The following is a 21,654-nucleotide window of genomic DNA, read 5'->3' as shown; positions in this document are numbered from 1 at the left end:
AACTTTATAAGCAGACTTATTTTTACAGACCTACAAACCTGCAGAGATTTTAAAAATCAGAGAAGTCTGTATTTTAAAGTATAACCTCTTGCCTCATTAACAAGAGATGTGGCTGTGGATCACATAGTATTTAGAGATAAAAAGGACCCTGATACCTCTCACTAGAAAGATGTTCCCCCATATTAAGGTGTAAGCCAAGTTGGTCAAACTTCCTTCTTACATTCATTGTTAAATGAATGTAATGTCAGGAATGGGGTACCTGCAGCCTTAAGGTGACATGTGGCCTTCTAAATCCTTAAGGGCAACCTTTTGACTGAATCCAAATTTTATAGAACAAATCAAATTTGGATTCAATCAAAAGACTGCATGTAAGGATTTAGAAGGCCACAGGTTCATCACTTCTAGTCTACATGCTAATATTCAGTGTGACTAAAGTCCAAAGGCAACATTAAAAAGAAATTTTTCTATATCTGCCAGATGGTTATGACGAAAAGTATGTAATAAAAATCCTTCTCTGAGCATAGGTCACCTGAAGCATTCATAACAAGCTACTTAATAATTAACCAGGAGTGCTATGTTGAATTAGTATCCTCTTATTCTTTCCTAATGACAAAAAAGAGCAAATAGAGAGTGTGGCATAATGGACAGAATCATGGAGTTAAGAGACCTGGAATCAAATCATAGCTTGGCCACTGATTCCCTGAGTTACCTTAGGGAAATTATTTCTTTTTGATGGGCCTTAGTTTCCTTATCTGTAAGGAAAGCTAGACAGATGATCTCTGAGGTCACAAATTGCAAAGTTAAAGGAGACTTCAGAGGCCAGCAGGCACCCAGCTAAGAACCTGCTTTATAATGTGTCCAATCCATGTGTGGTTGAAGACTTCCAGAAATGGGGAATTCATAACCTCTCTAGACAGTCCACTGCACTTTTTGGACAAACTTAATTGTTAGGGAATCTTTCCTGACATCAAGTCTAAATCTGCATCTCTGCAGTTGTTCCTAATTTTACTCTCTGAAGACAAGAAAAGTAAGTCTAATTACTCTTCCACTTCACAATCTTTCAAATACTTGAAGATTACTTTCATGGCCCCTTCTGGATAGAAGACACAGTCTATGATGAAGTTTTCTGAGCCATTCTCCAATATTCACATTTTTGATTTAAGAGACCATCAGTCTTTCTAGCTGGGCATTCTGGTCTCTATCAGTGAAATGGATTAGACTTCTCCATAATCACAAAAACAGAAAAAAATAATAATAAGGAACAGCAAGGAGGGTAGAAGGAAGGAGGATGAATTGGCCAAAAGAAACTAAAGGGAAGTGCCATAAATTTTTGTCTCCTGGCACCTATAGGGTAGAGGGAAAGAATGGATCTTCTCCAAACCAAAAGATAAACAGTGAGACTGACAAGTAATGAGGATGAACAGTTCTGCCCAAAGAAATGGCTTTTCACCTCTGCAGGAAGCTGATTTTGAGGGAGAGAAGAAGGGGGCTTTCCCATTATCTTGGGCAACTTAGTTTGCTAGAAATCTCCTAGGAAATTCCCTCTGTTTCTTGGCAAAGTGTTTTTTTGTTAATTATGTTATTTTTTCCTAGGTCCCAAGATTATATACATTTGGAGCTGCTGAGACCTGAGAATTCATCTTGTCCTATCCTCTCATTTTATAGATGAGGAAACAACCCAGATATGTTCAATGACTTGCACGAGTTCATGTAACTAGTAAATAACAGAGCCAGGATTCTCTGTTGGTCCTCAGGTCGCTCCTCTGATTCCAAATTCCTATTCTTTCCATCGTACCGTATTTTATGAACCACCTGCTTGGAGTAATTGACAATGCAGGAAAATTTTGTTTAAGCAACTTGGGCAAAGATAGTACTTTTAAAAAGTGTTGAACATAATTAAATGGGTCTCTCCCTTCTTGCTCGCCCAGGAAAGAAGACTAATGGGTAGGTAGACCTCAGAGACTTCTTTGGTTTCAATAAACTTGTGAAATTTTGGATCTTAATCTTGCTTGAAAACCCTAAGGGAACTTTTCTTCCCCGAATTGGACTTCTCCTCCTTTCCCTACTCTAGGCTAATCATTCCTTCATTTTCCCTGGTCTTTCAGAATCTCTGCCATTTTTTCAAGGTTTCCAAATGGCCTTGTTTGGAAAGGAGACCATATTTTAAGTGAGTATTAAATATGTTTCTATATTGTCTTTTCTTCAAGGTCTCCTAACTAAGTGCATCTCAGAAGGAGTAATAAGATCTCTCCTAAATATGAGTAAAGGAGCAAATCTAGTGGTTTACTGCTTTTCCCTCAGTGTGGAATCTAGAGCCAAGCCCATACCAAGCAAGTGTGTAGCAACATGGCCACAGCTCTGGGATAAATGCAGGTCAGCCTGAGGCTTGGAGCTGAAAATTTATAAAAATATGCTCATATGCTCTCAATTGTTTAGTTGAATGTCATTCAAAATGTACTTCAGTAGGGGATGAAATATTAAGAACAAAGGGACCTTAAAAAGAAGGTAGGTTTTGTATAAGGTATTTGCTATTCAGTCATGTCCAATTTTGTGACCCCATTTGGGGTTTTCTTGGCAAAGATACTAGAGTGGTTTGCCATTTCCTTCTCCAGCTATGAGAAAACTGAAGCAAATAGGATTAAGTGGCTTATCCAAGGTCACACAGCTACTACGTGTCTGAAGCTGGATTTGAACTCAGGTCTTCCCGATTCCAGGTCTGGTACTCTATCCATTGTACCACTTGCTACCATACAAGATATTACTTCGGGCCCTCTCTCAGGCTCAGGAATACCCTGGCATGGCCCAACCTAGAGAGATGACAACAAGGAACTAGGGACTGTCAATCCGCTGAGACCACTACCTGTCAGGAGTATTCTGACCCAGGTATACTCAAGGGAGTAGAGAAATGCCTAGATACAACAAGGGGGTTTAGTCTCTTGTGGTAGCATGGATCCCTTTGGCAGTCTGGTGAAGCTTTTGATATCTCTTCTCACAATGTTATTAAGTACCAAAAACAAAATACATAAAATTTACAAAGGAAATCAATTACATTGAAATACTGGACTCCGAGTTAAGAACTTATGGTTCTGAAGTTATTTCCTTAAGGCACACACCTGATGCTGATCTTGTGACCTATAAATATTTTTGTACATATGGAGTCTTTTCCTCTTTCTTTGATGTCTTTGAAGTGTAGATCTAGATGTGGTATTATTGCCCAAAGGGTATGTTAAATTGAATAGCTTTGGGGGCCTAATTCCAAATTGATTTCCAGAATGGCTGGACCACTTCACGGCTCTACCAACAGTGCACTGGAGTACTTGTTTTCCTAAAGCCCCCAGCATTTGTTAACTTTGCTGATCTGATAGGTATGAGGTCCCTAAGAGCTGTTTTTACTTCCATTTCTCTAATTATTAGTGATTTGAGCATTTTTAACGACTAATGAAGTTCAGATTTCTTACTCTGAAAAATTGTCTGTACATATCCTTTGACCATCTTATCAGTTCAAGAATGGCTTTTATTCTTATAAATTTGACTCTTTTTCCTATACATCATAGAAATGAGACCTTTGTCAGATAATCTTACTGCAAGCACTTTTCCTCCTTTTCTATCTTTAGCTGCATTGCTTTTGTTTATGCAAATACTCTTTAATCTTATGGAAATAAAATTGTCCATTTTACTTCCTGTGAACTTTTCTATCTTTTGTTTGGTCATGAACTCTTCCCCTATCTATAGATCTGGCAGGTAATTTCTTCCTTACTCCTCTAATTTGTTTGTGATGTTATGCTTATTTTGCTATACTGTGTGAGGTTTTTTGCCAGGCTGTTTCCCAGTTTTCCCAGCAGTTTTTGTCAAGTAGTGAATTCTTGCCCCCCAAAGCTGGAATCTTTGGGTTTATCAAGCACCATATTACTATGATTTCCTTCTGTATATTGTGTACCTCACTACTCCACTTATAAACCTCTATATTTCTTATCCAATTCTGAATTGTTTTGACAACTAACAACTTCATAGTATTGTTTGAGATCAAGCATTACAAAGCCCTCTTCTATCTCATTTTTTCCCCACTGATGCCTTTGATACTTTTTGCTTTTTGTTTCTGCATGTAAATTTTGTTATTATTTTTTCTGGTTCTATAAAGTAATATCTAGAGTTCTCTAATTAAACTATCATTTCATCTGCAAAAAGTGATAGTTTTTCTTTCTTGGCTATTATTACTAACTCATTCCTCTCATTTCCTCCTCTTATCTTCTTGTTATAACTAGCACTTCTAGTATAATATTAAATAGTAATGGTAATAATGGACATGTTCACTTTTCACTCCTGATGTTATTGGATAGGTTTCTGGCTTTGTCCCCGTTACAGATAATTCTGACTCTTAGTTATTTATAGAAACTACTGATCATTTTAAGGAAAATTCCATTAATTTCTAAATGTTTTTTTTTATTTCTGCGTGGTTTTTAAAACAACATGTATTTTGTTGAAAGCTTTTTCTGAATCTACTTAAATATTCATATAATTTTTTGTTGTCAGTGTGATCAGTGCTTATAGTTTTCCTAATATTGAATCAGCCCTGTTCTCCTGGTATAAAGCTAGCCTGATTACAATGTATAATCTTTGTGATATATTGCTGTAATCTACTTAGTATTTTATTTAAAAATATTTTCATCAATATTCATTAGGGAAATTGGCCTATAGTTTCCTTTCTTTGTTTTGACCTCTCCCTAGTTTAGGTATCAAGATCATATTTGTGTCATAGAAAAAATTTGATAGGACTCCTTTATTTTTTTGAAACAGTTTGTATGGTATTGGAATTGATGGTTATTGGTAGAATTTACTCGTAAATCCATCTAATTCTGAGGGGTTTTTTTCCCTTTAAGGTTTCATTTATGGCTTGTATAATTTCTTTTTCCAAAATAGTTATTTTTCTATTTCCTGTTCTGTTAATCTGGGCAATTAAAATTTGTAAATAATTGTCTATTTCATTTAGATTGTCAGTTTTATTGACATATAATTGGTGTAAGTACCTCCTAATAATTGCTTTTATTTCTTCTTATTTGATTGTGAATTCACCTTTTTCATTTTTGTTACTAGTGATTTGATTTCCTTCTTTTTTTAAAAAAAAATCAGATTAGCTCATGGCTTATCTACTTTGTATCTATCTTTTTCCAAAAACTAAATCCTTGCTTTACTTATTAGTTTAACATATTTTTTTTTACTTTTAATTTTGTTAGTCTCTCCTTTCATTTTCAGGATTTCCATTATGGTGTTAATTAGAGGTTTTTAATTTGTTGGTCTTCTAGTATTTTTTAGTTGCACACCTAGTTCATCTACTCTTTTTCTCTTTTGTTGATGTAAATGGTTAGAGCTATAAATTTTTCTCCCAAGTACTGCTTTGACTGCATCCCACATATTTTGGTATGATATCTCATTTTTGCCACTATTTTAAATGAAATTATTGGTTGTTCTTTGAGGCATTAATTCTTTAGAACTAATTGGTTTCAATTATTGAATGCAAGTTTTATTTTATTATGTAAAGAAAAGAGTGAGTTTAATATTTCTGCTTTTCCATATTTGTTTGTGAAAATTTTATGCCCTAATACATGATCAATTTTTGTGAAAATGCTATTCACAGCTAAGAAAGAGACATTCTCTTTTCTATTCCCGTTCAGTGGTCTATCATATCTAACTTTTTAAAAATTCTATTCATCTCCTTAACTTCTTTCTTATTTATTTTGAGATCAGATTTATGTAGATCTGAGAAAGGTAACTTAAGGTGCTCCCCACCATTATAGTTTTACTGTCTGTTTTCTCCTATAGCCCATTTAATTTTTATCTCTAAGAATTTAGATGCCATGCCATTTGATGCATGTATGTTCAATATTGATATTAATTCATTGTCTGTGGTACCTTTTAGCAAAATGCAGTTTTCCTCCTTATCTTCTTTAATTAGGTCTATTTTTGCTTTCTCTAAGCTCACAATTGCTACTTCTGCCTTTTTTTTTTTTTACTTCAACTGAAGTATAAATGATTCTGCTCCAGGCCTCCTTTATTTTAACTTTATGTATATCTTTCTATTTCCAATATTGTGGGGAGGGAGGTTGTAAACAACATTATTGGATTCTAGTATCTAATCTATTATGCTGTTCTCTTCCATTTTATGGGTACATTCATCCTATTTACATTTACAGTTATGACTGCTACCTGTGTATTTACATCCATCCTATTCCCTTATATTTTTCCTTCTCTTGTTTTTCCTGTTACTTCTTCAATATTCTATTTTACTTCTGATCACTACATCCTTTAATTTGCCTTTCCATTATCCATCCTTTTGCCCTTCTAATTCCGTTTCTTCCTACTTCCCTGTTGGATAAGATGAGTTTCTGTACCCAACTGCGTAATATGTATATGCTTCCTTCCTTGAACCAATTTACATGAGAGTGAGGTTCAAGTGCTGCTTGCTTTCTAGCTCTAGCTCCTCCATTGTATAAACTCTTCTTTGTGCACCCTATTTACATGAGATAAAATCTTCCCCATTCTTTCTCTCACTTCTCCCCTTTCCCAGTGTATTTTTCTTCCTCACCATTCCATTCTTCTTTTGAGATCATTGAAATGTAATAGAATCATATCCAGGCCCTCTCTCTCATTGTATTCCTTCTAAGACCCCTGATTTCTCATTCACATTTATCTCTCTGCTCCTTTTGAGTCTTATGATTAGATGTCAAATTTTCTATTCAACTCCACTCCTTTCATCAAGAGTACTTGAAACTCCTCTGTTTCCTTAAAGATCCAATTTTTCCCCTGGTAGGATTATACTCAGTTTTTCTGGATAGGTTATTCTTGGTTGTGAGCCTAGATCCTTTGCCCTCTGGAATGTCAGATTTCTTTATAGTGGTGACTGCTAAAGCTTGTGTGATCCTGACTGTGGCTTGGTACTTCAAGTCTTTTTTTCTGGCTCCTTGCACTATTTTTTCCTTGACGTAGGAGCTATGAGTTTTGGGTATAATATTACTCAGAGTCTTCTTTTTGTGGTCTCTTTCTGGAAGTGACTGGTAGAGTCTACTTTACTCTCTGGTTCAGAGACCTGGGCAATTTTCTTGAAATTTCTTGAAATATGATTTTCTTTGTTCTTGTTGTTGTTCATGGCTTCCAGGTAGTCCATTGATTCTTAAATTATCTCTCCTTGATCTATTTTCTAGGTCAACATTTTTTTTCCTATGAGATAGTTCATTTATGTGTCTATTTTTTCACTCTTTTGACTTTGTTTTATTTTGTCTTGATGTCTCATAGAGTCATTAGCTTCCATTTAGCCAATTCTAATTTTCAAGGAGCTATTTTCTTTAGTAAGGTTTTGTACTTTTTTTTTTTTTTACCAAGCTGTTCATTCTTTTTTTATACCTTTCTTCATAACTCTCATGGGTTTTTTTTTTAATTTTAACTTATTTTTGAGGTTCTGAAGTATCTCCCTTCCTCCCCACACTGCACTAGAGAAAGCCACCATTTCTCATCTCTCTCTCTCTCTCTCTCTCTCTCTCTCTCACACACACACACACACACACGCACACACATACACACACACACACACACACACACACCATATTATCATACTATGCATGCTTCTGTTTATCAGGTCCTTCTCTGGAAGTGGATAGCATCTTCCTTCATAGACCCTTTGTAGTTGATTTGATCATTTCGTCATTCACAGTCATTCTTCAAACAATATTGCAGTTACTGTATACAACATTCTCTTGGTTCTGCTCATTTCATTCTTCATTATTTCATGCAAGTCTTTCCATCTTTTTCAAGAATCAGCCTGCTTGTCATTTCTTACAGTGCAGTAGTATGCCATTGCAATCATATACCACAACTTGTTTATCCATTCCCCAAATGATGGGCATCCTCTCTTTGCCACCAAAAGAGAGCTACTATAAATATTGCAGAATATATAAGTTCTATTCCGTATTCCCTGATCACCTTTTCCTTATTCCCTGATCCCAGACCTACCAATGGTACTATTGGGTCAAAGTGTATACACAGTTTTATAACTCTATAGGCACAATTCTAAATTGTTCTCCAAAATGGTTGATCTGTTCACAGTTCACCAAAAGTGTATTAGTGCTTCAGTTTTTTCACCTCCCCTCCAACATTTGCCGTTTTCTCCTATCATTTTAAGCAATTTGAGAGGTGTGAGATATTTTAATTTGCATTTCTCTAATCAATAATGATTTAGAGCATTTTTTTCATATTGTAGTGAATGATAAACCTGCAAGAATTTCTGGGTAATTAATAATCAACTTATCAATTAGACTAGCTGATAATCAATAAATTGATGGTGAGTGGTTTCCCTTAGTAATTAAAGACAAAACTATGGAGACACTGAATGCTTTAAATACCTTTGAATAAGGAGTAGCCCCTGACAGCAGAAATCAAACCTGACACTTAATGAAGAAGTAGGCTTAAAAGGTCTTCTCCTCCTGCCAAGAATGTGGCTTGATCATAAAATAGCCTCCTCCAATAATCTAGACAGGGTAATCCATCTCTACCTAGGACACTCTGGCTGGTTTTCTCCATTATGAGCTGGGTCATCCTAAACTCCATTGTAGGATTGTAAAGACTTGGGCCTATGCCCTATCCACTTAGATTAGATTCTGTTTACACCCCAAACTGAAGTAAGATGTCCTAATAGGGTGAGGTCCTGCCTAAAATCAAGTAGCTTATTCCCAGAAGATTAGGGCAGTCTCCTCTGTCAACCATGCCCTTCAGAGACTGGCTGACTGACCTACAGCAGCTGGCCCCTGAATGAGGAAATTAAAAACCTAAATCCTAATTAATAATTGGTTATTAATAATAGAAAATAATAATTCATCTCAATATGACTACATATAGTTTTGATTTCTTCATCAAAAAATGACCTGTTCATGTCCTATAATCATTTATCAACTGGGCAATGACTCATATTCTTATAAATTTGTCAAAGTTCCCTATATATTTGAGATATGAGCCTTTTATCTGAAAAACTCTACAAAATTTTTTTTCCAATTTTCTTTTTTTCCTTGTAATCTTGGCTATATTGATTTTATTTGTACAAAACCTTTTTAATTTAATGTAATCAAAATTATCAATTTTCCATCTCACAATGTTCTCAGTCTCTTGTTTATTTATAAATCCTTCTCCTAGCCATAAGTCTGATAGATAATATGTTGTATGTTATTCTAATTTATTTATGATATCTCCCTTTATATTTAGGTCATGTATCCATTTTGACTTTGGTAATGGTGTAGATATTGGTCTATACTCAATTTCTGCCAGACTGCTTTCCAATTTTCCCAGCAATTTCTGCCAAGTAGTTAATTCTTATCTCACAAGCTTAAATCTTTACATTTGTCAAACACTATGATCATTTAATGTGTGTTACATGTCTACTCTTTTCCACTAATCCACTTTCTATTTCTTAGCACAAGATAGTTTTGATAATTACCAACTTATAATACAGTTTAAGATCTGGTACTGCTAAACGTCCTTGCTTTACATTTTTTTCATTAACTCCTTTGACATTCTTGAGCTTTCATTCTTCCAAATTAATTGTTATTATTTTTTCTAAATCAATAAAATATCTTTTTGGCAATTTAATTGGGATAGCATTGAATAAATGAATTAGTTCAGGTCATTTGGTTTTTAATCATTTTTAGCCCCTTTAAGTTTTCTAAGAATACTTATTGGGGTTGTGTCTAATATGCTTCCTTCTTTGAGGCTTCATTTGTAGATGTTTTCAAGTTGTTGTCTTCTGTGTTTGAGTCTTGAGTTTCCCTGTCACCATTGTGGCTCTTTATGGTTGGGTTCTTTTTTTTTTTCATTCTTCCAGCCTACTCCTTGACTTTATGTTAGTGTTGTTTTCTGTTCACTTTTGGGGGAGTGGGGTAGATGTCTAGCCTGAGTTTCTGTCCTTTTATGTCCTTCTGCTGCTTTCACATTTCAGTCTAGAGGCCTGGATATTTTCAGTCCTTACAAAGTAATGTGACCTGGGGAAAGGTCTGTTCACTACTTTCTTGGTCTTGGTTCTACAAGTTGGGACTGTTGGCTTGTGTTTAGTTGAGTCTCAGAAGGCTGGTGTTGGATTCAGTTACTGTTAAACCACTGGCAAATTCTGCAAGTTGAGAGAAACTGAATTGCTGGCTCCCCTTTGGTCTTGGTCTCTTGTCCTGATAGTTCCAGTGCAGGTTAATGTGCTGGGATAATGGTTAGAACTGAGTTCCTGCTCTGCTCCTGGGCTCAGAACCAAACAGCCAAGTTTCTGGAACTTTTCTGTGCTTAGCACTCAGCTAGGGACCTACTTGTTTACAACTGCTCCTCTCTGCCCTGGATCCATGACCCAGAACTGGGTAATGGACAACAGAGCTACCAGATTGCATGCAGTTTTGCTCCCAGAGCTAGTTCAGAGGTCCCCTGGGTTTTCTGTCTTCCCTGGTGCTTCCTGCTCTGGTGCTCTGTCTTAGCTCCTTTTCAGTGTCTAGGCACTAGAACCCTCCCCATCTCATCACTTGCTCCTGGCCAGCTCCCATCCTCAATCTCCATGGAGCTCTCTGTCTGTCTCCCTAAGCTGCCCTGGACTGGTAAAATGACTCACTGTGACTTTTTGTTGGCTTTCTTAATCAAAATTGTATCTGGTGTGTTTCCTAAATGATTGTGGAGGAGTTGTACTGGGTAGGCTAGCCTAAAATACTTCTTAACTGCACCATCTTCTGTTCAGTTCTCCAGAAGACTTCTCCAGGGCTATGCCATATATAGCAACAGACATACAGGAAAAGACACACAGCTTAACCAGACTCTTCACAGTTCCAGTGGTCTGCCACAATGAGTTCTCACCAGCTACATTACCACATTTATAACTATATTCATATAAAGTCCAATTTAAGAACATGGAACCGGCAGCCTGGAACTGGTTTTGAGGGAGGAGGTGTAATCCTAGAGTCTTCTAAAAATGATTGTGATACAGGGAATGATGTGCAGGCAGTCAACATTCTTGGCTATGCCACGTGGCACCATGATGCTCAGTAACCATACTGCTCTACTGAGATGTTTAGAACACCAAACGACTGCCCTGCCATTCTAAATTTCCATGTGTCTTAGTATATGTGTTATTTTGAGGAGATCTAGAATAGCCCATGTTTGAAGGGCTTTATTTGTGTGTTTGTTTTTGAGACAAGGAAGTTAAAGCTATCACAAATAGGCCATAGTTTCTGAGAACCTTAATTTTATTCTTTTTTTCTCTACAACACTTTGGGTCTTGACCTATTCCCATTGGCCAGTGAGACCATAAGCCCTTGTTATGCTTTTGTGAAATGTCAGCCAAAGAGATGATTTTGAGAACTCATTGTTAGTTTCTGTCAATTCTGAGGTCTAACATTTATTCTTTCAACAAATATTGATCAAGTACTTATATGGAAAGCAACATAATTAGTGGAAAAAGCACTGGCTCCTGAGTCAGAGACTCTGAATTCAAGTCCTAACTCTTATACTTCTTGTGTAACTTTGGACAAGTCACTGAACCTCCCTGGATCTCGGGTTCCTCAGTTGTAAAAAAGACAGAGTTTGGACTAGATGGTCCTTCACTAAGGCGTGAAAACATTCTTCAGCAGTCTCTGATGCTAGAGGCATTGATGGTCATGGTAGAGATGACTAGAGGAGGAAGAGAATTAGGAGAAAACATTTCCAAATAGTAGCATCAATTTAGAGCTAGAAAAGACCTCAGTCAGCTCTAGGTGATACAGTAGATAGAGTACTGGGCTTGGAGTCAGGAAAGACTTGAATTCAAAGGTAGCCTCAGAAACTTGCTAGCTGTGTGACCTTAGGTAAGTCACTTAACATCTGTTGGACTCAATTTTCTCAACTATAAAATGGGAAGAATAATGGCATCTCCCTGCCAGGGTTCCTGCCAGGATTAAATGAAATAATATTTGTGAAGTGCTTAGCATTGTAACTATCATAGAGCTGTTGCTTACTAAATATTAGCTATTACTATTATTATTATTATTATTATTATTATTAAGGGCAGCTAGGTGGCACAGCGAATAAGGCACCAGGCCTGGAGTCATGAAGACCTGAGTTCAAATGTGGCCTCAGACACTTACTAGCATTACGACCTTGGACAAGTCACTTAACCCTGTTTACCTCCGTTTCCTCTTCTCTAAGATAAGCTGGAGAAGGAAATGGAAAAACCTTTCCTGTATCTCTACCAGGAAAATCCCAAGAGGGGCCACCAAGAGAGGGAAACAACTGAAAAATGACTAAATAACAAAATTATTGCTATCATCTAATTTAACCTCTTCATTTTGTAAATGAAGAAACTGAAATACAAGAGATTAAATTGTTTGCCCAAAATTATGTAGATAGTAAAACACAAGTCCTCTGACTCCAGATCCCACACGTTCCACCATGCAGCTTCTCAGTGTATTTCTCTCTACTCTCAAGGTGATTTCAACAGGATTCTTTGCCACTGAGGTGTCAGTTATTCATCCAGATATCAACTAGTATTCAATGCCCTGTTGTTAATCATTTCCAACTCTTTGTGACCCCATTTTGGGTTTTCTTAACAAAGATACAGGAGTGTTTTGCCATTTCCTTCTTCAGCTCATTTTACAAATGAGGAAACTGAGGCAAACAGTCACACAGTTACTGTGTATCTGAGGCCAGATTTGAACTTAAGAAGGTGAGTCCTCCTGACTCCAGGCTTATCACTCTATGCACTATGGTGCCATCCAGCTACTCTTTCAGTGTCTTACCACTTGCTGTCAAGCACCAGTGCAGGAATCAGGAGGACCTGAGTTCAAATCTCACCTCTGACACTTGACACTCGCTAGCTGTGTGACCTTGGGCAAGTTACTTAACCCCAATTGCTTCATCCTGGGTCATCTCCAGTCATCCTGATGAATATCTGGTCACTGGATTCAGATGAATCTGGGGGAGAAGTGAGGCTGGTGACCTGCACAGCCCTCCCTCACTCAAAACAAAGTCAAGTGCAAGTCATGGCATTATTTCTCTGATGGCATGGTCTTCTTCATCAACAAACACACACACACACACACACACACACACACACACACACACACACACTTGCTATCACAAATACCTTACTTGAACAAATAGTCTTAAAGACTCAGAGACTCAAAATAACAAAAATTAAAGCTTAAGACCATATTGAAACTTTTGGGACACCTGTATATACCACACTTCAAAGTTTACAAAATTCATCCTCACAGTGATGCCTTTAGGTAGGTATAACAAGTATTACTATTGTTGAGAAAGTTGAGAAAGTTAAATAATTTGCCTGTTTCACAGAGCTGCTAAATAAATATAGAAGGCAGGATTCAATAGTCAAGTTGGATCCTTTTCCCACTACACAGTGTTTCTGCTCTAAAGTCCAAAGCACATCCTGAGGGGACTTGATTTCTATTTTAAATATGTAGCTTTGGCAATTTTGAGTTGTCCTAATTTAGACTTCTGCATGATGGTTTCCACCTGTGACCCTCTAAGACTCTTTCCTGAGAAAAACAAGCACAAAATAATTCTCTGATCATTTCCAAACTATTCCTTTCTTGTTTGTTTCTGTAAATTGGGAAGGAGGTATTATAGTCTTGTGACCTCTGACCACCAGGGTCTTTGAACTTCTGATGCAGGCATCCCTGACAGAAGAGGCAATGATTCTGAAAGTATTGTCACAGGTCCAGCAATTGCTGACCTTGTGACATGGATTTATCACCACCAAACCCTTCTGTATTCTCTGAATCTAAGATTTTGGGTGGCTTGAAACACAGTATGGCACAAAGGACCTTCCCAGGGTCATAGAAATATTTCCCAGGGAAATTAGAAAAACATACTGGGGAAAACAAACTACCCAGGAAAAACACTCTCCTCCATTCTCCCCACCCAAAAAATCCCACACTACTCCACTGCTAAAGAAAACTTCCCTGATGTGCTTTCTCTTTCTTCCTCCCCTCCCTTCAAAAAGAAGCCCCTGCTGTACAGCCTAGAACACTGCTCTTTGGGCAACTCATTTTACTTCTGTCTGCCTCAGTTTTCTCCACTGTAAAATGAGGATCATGATAGCACCTACTTTCCAGGGTTCTTGTGAGGTTAAATGAGATAATATCCATAAAGTGTTTAGCAGTATGCACCTGGCACATAGTAGGTGCTTAATAGATCTTTGTCCTCTTCTTCCCAACCCCTTCACATCTACAGATGACCCAGGGTAGGAGAGGAAAGGGCTGGTGTAGTCATCAACTCTGTTACCTGTCGTTGCTACCTTCTTCCCCTGCAGGTTCAGCTGCCCTTGCTACCAATATGGCAGCAGAAGACACTGTGCTGTAATTTGTATGCACCCTGTGACATACAGGGCACTTCTGGGCTCTGGCTGTTTTCTGTCTTGTTGCATTTTGGGGTTCACATTGATCAGTGTGGGTAGTTGGGAGAGAAAGATGAGTATAAGATAAATTTTTACAATCCTAAACCAAAATCTTCAAATTTGTCTCAGCGTGAAAATCCTCTCACTTTTGATCTTTTGATTTCTTTTATCTTTCCATATGCCCTTACATCCTCCCATTCCATTTCTCCTGTTGTTGTTTTTTTGGTCACGAATGACTCTTCATGACCCCACCTAAGGTTTTCTTGGTAAAGATACTGGAGTGGTTTGTCATTTCCTTCTCAGCTCATTTGACAGATGAGGAAACTGAGGCAGGCAGTTAAATGACTTGCCCAGGATCACACAGCTAGTAAGTGTCTAAGGCCAGATTTGATCTTAGGAAGATGGGTCTTCCCAATTCCAAGTCCAATGTTCTATCCACTGTGTCACGTAGTTGCCCTCTTCTAGTGAGCATAAAAAACAGGATCAAAATCAAGTAGGAAAGGGAAATTAAAGACACAGCCCTAGCATCCCCTGGACTAAACCCATTGCTTGGTTCCTTTAATCTCTTGAGAGTCTAACATTAGTCTAACTGGCATAGGCTGATGTCACTTTAGTTAGCGTTGTTTTAGAAACTGTTGAATTCTTCAGTAATCAGATTTGCGTTACCTAAAAGAGTTCTTGATGTGAACGGAAGAGAAGGTGTTGAGAAAAACAGAGCAAAAATTTATTAAGCGCCTACTATGTGCCAGGTACGTAGTGCTAAATGCTTTATAGATAACATCTCATTTAACCTCACAAGAACCCTGGAAAGTAGATTCTATGATGATCCTCATTGTACAGTGGAGGAAACTGAGGCAGACAAGTGAAAGGAGCTGCTCAAGACCACACTAGTTAGGAGCTGTCTTATGCCAGATTTCAACTCAGATCTTCTGGACTCCAGGCCCTGAGTTGTACTTGCTGTCTCCCCCTCCCCAAAGCTGCCTTTTGGGTATGAATAACCAAGCTGACCAAAGGGAATGTTTGGAATGGCACTCATCGCTAGCCTAATTAATGGCACAGGACACACCTGATTCTAACGAAGCTGCTCCCGCCAGGAGTGGATAAATCAGGAGTGTGAACTTCATGCCCTGAAATGGGAGGCCACAACATGTAAAAGGGAAGGAGGAAGGAGTGGAGAGGAGCAGAATGAGTTTATTCCCCTTTTTTTGGCCATCTGACTTTAGGATTAGCTTCCTTAAACAGAACATGCTTTTCATAGTTCATTTTCTCCCTTCCTCTGTTTCTAAACCCACAGATTTTTTAAAAGTTTAAAGGCTGTTTTGTTATGTTCCCTATACTTCCCATTCTTTCTCCCACCTTCATCAGTGCCTTCGCATTTGGCTATCAAAAATCAACAGTTCTATCAATCTATCAGTTCTACATTTTCCAGATTACAACTTTTCTGGATACACGTTAGCCTATCCATGATTCAATTATACTAATTCTGCTGGCTCCCTATGGTGCAATTATATTAATTCCCTTGTCTCCATGCCAACATAAGGTTCCAAGAACACATTCAGTAAAGAAGATTTATATACTAGCTTTCACCTCTAGGTTCTAAAACTATGAAATATTCCTCATTGACTATAAACTCCTATCCTTCAACATTTACCAAGAGAGAGGGTCCTCTTACTGATTTGACCCTTCATAGAAACATAGATATATCAATCAATTTATTAAATACCTACTGTGTGCAAGGTACTGTGCTAAGTATTGAACCTGGAAGGAACCTCAGAAGCCCTTTAGTCCAACCCCTTTTCTTTACAAATAAGGAAATTGAGGCCCAGAGAAGTTAAATGATTTGCCCAGAATTACCCAAGTGACTCTAAAACCTCCATTATTTGGCCATCTATCAGTTTCCTTCTGACTTTACTTTCAAAAATGCTGTTGAGAGCACACTTGAGTACTTTGCCTCTTGATCTCCAGTCATATGAGAATGACAAATCTCCAACCCTAGAAAATCTCACCATCCATTTTCTCTGTCTCTCTCCCAGCCAGCTCTTACTGGAGAAAGTTGTAAGTTTATGCTTATGAGATCCAATATACATTCATGCTAATCTCTTACTGATACTCAGAATTCCTTTTATTTATCTCCTTTTGATTCTATAGAATGCCACAAAACATCTGTTGTCAAGTTTTCCTAGAGGCTGCTGGGTGGCACAGTGGATAGGAGGCTGGTCTTGGAATTAGGAAGACCTAAGTTTGAATCTTCCCTCAGATGCTAGTTGTGTGATCCTAGGCACATCATTTAATTTTAATTCTTTACTTTCTTTCTGCCTCTTTTTCCTCATCTGTCATACAAGGATAACAGTAGTGTCTTCCTTCCAGGATTGTTGTGAGGATGAAATGATATAACATGTGTAAAGGCTTTGCAAAGTATAAAGAGCTGTATAAATGTTCATTGTTTCCTCCTTTAATCAGACTCTCATCCTTGTCCTTCTTCCACGTATTCAGTAGTTCACTTTGCTCCTAATTTTATAAAGATGATCATGGATGCCCATTGGGAACCTATTCAGTTACCCTTCTGCAGACCTCAACATTTTTTCTTCCTCTTCTCCCAGAGGGAGAAGTATTCCTTTTCCTTTTCCATTCTAAAGCCAACACTGAAAAACTGCTTTGATTTCATCCCATTCCACCACTTCTGGGACATTAATCCATCAGTCATCCCAAGAGATAGACATCTTTTGCATAGTCAATCTCTCCCTCTCCATTGATTCTTTCCCCTCTGCCTGCAGATTCCAATGTGTTCACATCTCCCTTATCCTATGTGGGAGGGAAACCTTCTCTGAGTCCTGCTACTGTCCCTGCCTCTACTTTCAATTCATTGCTGAACTCTTCAAGTGTAGTTGACACTAATCACAGCCCATCACACCTTAACTCCTTGCAGTTTGACTCTCCCCCTCACAACTCTTACTACAATGACTCTCTGGATGACCTCCAATTCATTTCAGCAAGCATTTATTAAATTCTTGCTTTATGTAAAGTACAGTGCTAAGCATTGGGGACAAAAATGAAAGATTCCATTTGGTACCAGAAGAGTGTACAGATAATAATAGCATTTTAAGGCTTGCAGGCACTTCACAAATATGATCTCATTTGACCTTCATAACCCAGGGGAAAGGTGCTCTTATTATGTCCATTTTACAGATGTAGAAATTGAGGCAGAGGGAATGAGTAACTTGCCTAGGGTCACATGACTAAGAAGTATCTTGAGGCTAGCTTTGGATTTAAGTCTTCCTGACTCCAGATTTTCAGTGCTCTATCTACTGCACCATCTAGCTAGTTAAGCATAAAACTGTGTAACGAAATGATCAAGAAAATAATCAGAAAAATTTGGGGCTCTAAGAAAATTTGTGACTGGAGAAAACACTGACTTGGATAAGGGAAGGATTCGTGGGTAAAGTGGGGCTACTGCTGAGCCTTGAAGGAATATAAGAATATCAAAAGGCAGGAGATGCTTCTGGCTTATGAAAATGCACATAGGTGGATGATGAAATTTTAAGTCTGAGGAATGACCAATTCAATTACTTTGAATGTAGAGGATCTAAAAGAGAATAAAATGAAACGAGACTGGAAGGAATTGGAGCCAGAAGTTGGAAAGCCTTAAATGTCAGACTAAGAACTTTGTAATTTTATCCTAGAGGTCATAAAGGGATTTTAGCCAGGGGCAGACCTGTGGCCTTAAGAAGATTATTTTGGCATTTGTGCAAAAAATGATTTAGAAAAAATGAATGTAGGAGGTAGGAACACTAATTAGAAGGCTGAAATATGGTGGTAGATGATTGCAAGATGTGCAAGAGGTCAAATTGAGAGAAAATTTCAAGGAGGTGAAATTTTAGGCTTTTTTATAAAGGTGGATTTTATTAGTGTCTCCTTCTTCCTACTGATTTGTGGCTAAATCTGAATTACAGGGTCTCGGAGAGATAGGTATCTAGCCAATACATATTTCCCCCATAATCTCTTTTCCTTCTTTCTTTTATATTTTTTCTTTCCTTCCTCTGTGTCTTCCCTTTTAACTTTTCCTTTCTTTTTTGCCTCTTAGTGGCACCTAGTGGTATCCTTGGGCATTGCTTAGCCTCACTGGTGGACCAAGGGAATCACATTTTCAACTTGGTTGTATCTTCCCTCTGGAAAACTATAAAATTCTTTACCAGACATCTCTCATTCTCTTTGGCTACTACTATCATTCCTCTTTGGCAAGTTTACAGTTTTCATGATTATAAGTGCATAGTAAGAATTTTATGATATGGTAAAGTTTTTGGGATACATTGCATGTTCTTAACCCTAAAAGGACTAGGTGTATCAATTGCCTCAAATGATGCCAGAATTTGTTGTATGATTTTAAAAATATTTTGTATAATTTACTATAATTTCTCCTATCTGGGCAAATGCATTTTAAATACAAATGACTACAAGCAGATATTATCATTTTAATTTGAAATAATATTTTTTCCTCCTACTGTCTCTATTATGTGTAAATGTGCCCCTCCTTCAATTGATGCACCTTAGTCCTTAATTCAAGTCCTTGTGTCACTCTCAATAACACCAGGAATGATGCTTTACTCTTGATAAACACTCAATACATGTTAATGGATGCTGTCAGCATCTTTTAAACTAGATCTATGATTTCATTAAAGAGCTCTCAGTAATGAACTCTGGTCCACAAATAATGACTGGCATCTTCTCTGTAATTTGTAGTCCTTGCGGGTTGCCTGAGTCACTGAGAAGTTGTGATTTGTCCACAGTCATACAGCCAAGCTAGTATCTCTCAGAGGCAGGATGAGAATGAAGCTCTTGACTCTGAAGCCAACTCCCCATTCACTAAACCAGACTGCCTCTTGATAATACATTACAAAATTTTAATAAAGATGGGAATGGAGCCCAAACTCCAATCCAACAGTCCTATTTCCCACCTGCCCCAGCCTTTCTATGTTTCTGATCTTTTATTTGGATTGCTCTTCATTAAAAATAAATGTTAGTAGGGGATCTGCCTTTTTTGTCTAGTGCAAGTGTTTAAATTCATAGACAGTTGGTTAAGAATCTGTGATATATTTGAATACTGGGGGGAAGAGGATAATATGGAGATAAAGAGAGATGGAGTTAAGAAATGTGATATATCAAAGGGAATCTGGCAAAATAGAAAAGGAAACTTAATGAGAAATTTTAGTTGTATTACTCAGATCATAGTCTCATGGATTTAGAAGAACAAACCCTAGAGATTACGTAGTTCAGCCTCTTTCATTTATTTTTTGGAGGCAGTCACTGTTAAGTGACTTGCCCAGGTCACACAGCCAGTTGAATTCAGGTCCTCCTGACTCCAGGGCTACCGCTCTCTCCATCCTATCTAGTTGTCCCAGCCTCTTTCATTTTACAAATGAGGATGGAAGGATTCCAGAGGAGTTAAGTGATTTTTCCCAAGGTTATTTACTATATGTTTGTTGACTGACTTTTCAACAGTGGTATTAGGGGAATTTATCCTAACTTATCTTCTTCTGGGTTTTACTCTATTAGACCCTTCTTCTTCTTCCTCATGAGTACGTTTGTTTTCACAAAACCAAGGGACATTTATAAGCAATTTGAACTATAAATCCCACAGATAGAGAAGAGGAAAATTACACCAGTGTGTTAAGATTATTTTACCCTTGCTCCACAATTGTATTTTTATTTTCTCTGATTCCTCTCTCTAGTCTCTAAATAATGACAGAAAGAGATATAGCTTTTCTCCGTTCTCTTCATTTCTGCACTTTTTCTCAAACATTTCTAAGTACATATATTGTTGGTTTAGCCAAAAGCCCTGTAACTGTACCAAAAAGTCTTTTAGATTGACAATGAAAACAAACAAAATTTATTGCTTTTTTTGCTGTGGTTTTGCAGCTGACTATCTTTGTGTCTGATTATACCCACAATCACATGCGTACATGCAAATGGGCAAATTTTGACATAAAATTTACAGTTCAAAATACCTTGCCTTCTTGCCTTCTCATTGCACATCTAGGGTTTTTGTTTGTTTTTAGTCACCTACCTTCCTACTCACTCCCCACTCCCTTGGAAGGTACTGGAATGCATTGAAAATCTCTGGACTTGGACTCAGGGGAGCTGGGTTTGAATTCTGCCTCTATAACTTATTGCTTCTGTGACCTTTGACCTTTAAGTTTCCTTATCTGTAAAATGAGTAGGTTGTACTAGATGATGTCCGAATTTCCTCCTAGTTCTAAATGTAACTCGTTAAGCCTGGCATGTTTAGGTGTAAGTTGAGTTGTTTGTTTGTTTGTTTTTTGGGTTTCCTCATCCCCTTGTAGGACCAAAGGACAGTTTAATTATTCATATAATTGAATATTTTATTCCTTAGCAACTGTTTAGTTACTAAGGTGAATATTCACACTGAGAAAAACATTTTCAAACACACTTCCCTGAAAGAAATCTCAAGAGCTGTGACGGTTATTTCTCAATACTTACTGAAAAAGTTGAGGCCACTCATAGCACAGAGGTTCAGTTGGGTCATTGTACTGGGGGATGTAAAGGTTGTAGGGAGGAGAAACATTTTTAACTTGTTTTTTTTTTCTTTTTTCTTAAGACAAACCAATTCAGTGACATTTTCTGCACAGTAGTTTGTAGTAAAGGAGGGAGGAACAAAGAGTAAATTAATCAGACAGGAAGCAAATAACCACAGAAGGATGTCTGTCTCTGACTCAGGGTGTAACACTCAGCCACAAGTCCAGAACTTGTCTAAAATGGCTGGTTTAACTACACCATGTTGGTTCTAGAAGATGACTCGATTTTCAGGGATGGTTGTTATACTTAATCTTAGGTCTTATATGTCCTCTCTGCCTGTGCCCCCGCTCATACAGGTTCCACAGTGTCTTTGACGGTAAGAGAAACTGCATTTTAAGCTAAACATTTCTTTTACAAGGGCCTGGGGAGAACAAGATGACTTTTAATCTGGGGCATCTACTTGTCAAAATGAAAGAGCTTGGTTTGCGAGGAAAAGATCTTTTCTTGCTATGGCTTCATATCAATTTTCCAACATGGTAGTGTTCACTAGCCATAACTGGGGATGACATTAAGGGATTAGTAACTGCAGCTCTGAAGTGTTCATGAGCAAAAAACTTTACTAGCATTATTTTTCCTTTTCATTGGAGAAGTCTTAACCTCTTTGCAATACATTTGTATCTTGAAATGGATATTTATTTCTGTACTTGTGTTTTTCTGTCTATGGTACT

General features: G+C 37.5%; 1 protein-coding gene across 6 annotated transcripts in view; it reads left to right on the top strand.

The window, feature by feature from the left end:
- Nucleotides 1–21,654, top strand: part of WIPF1 (WAS/WASL interacting protein family member 1) — a 168,291-nt gene that overhangs the window by 102,163 nt on the left and 44,474 nt on the right. For 2 of the 6 annotated variants that reach the window (XM_072612375.1, XM_072612374.1), the window contains exon 3: nt 2,106–2,167. The exons of 3 other annotated variants lie outside the window; for them this stretch is intronic. The gene's annotated coding sequence lies outside the window, so the exon portion shown is untranslated. Of the gene's footprint in view, nt 1–2,105; nt 2,168–16,914; nt 21,303–21,654 lie in introns of those variants that run through there. One more of the 6 variants, XM_072612376.1, reaches the window with a different exon arrangement.

The sequence above is a fragment of the Notamacropus eugenii genome, chromosome 5 (genome assembly GCF_028372415.1).
Source record: "Notamacropus eugenii isolate mMacEug1 chromosome 5, mMacEug1.pri_v2, whole genome shotgun sequence".
Taxonomy (NCBI): Eukaryota; Metazoa; Chordata; class Mammalia; order Diprotodontia; family Macropodidae; genus Notamacropus; species Notamacropus eugenii.
Note: the sequence above shows the minus strand (reverse complement) of the source record. Positions and strands in the feature narration are given on the sequence as shown.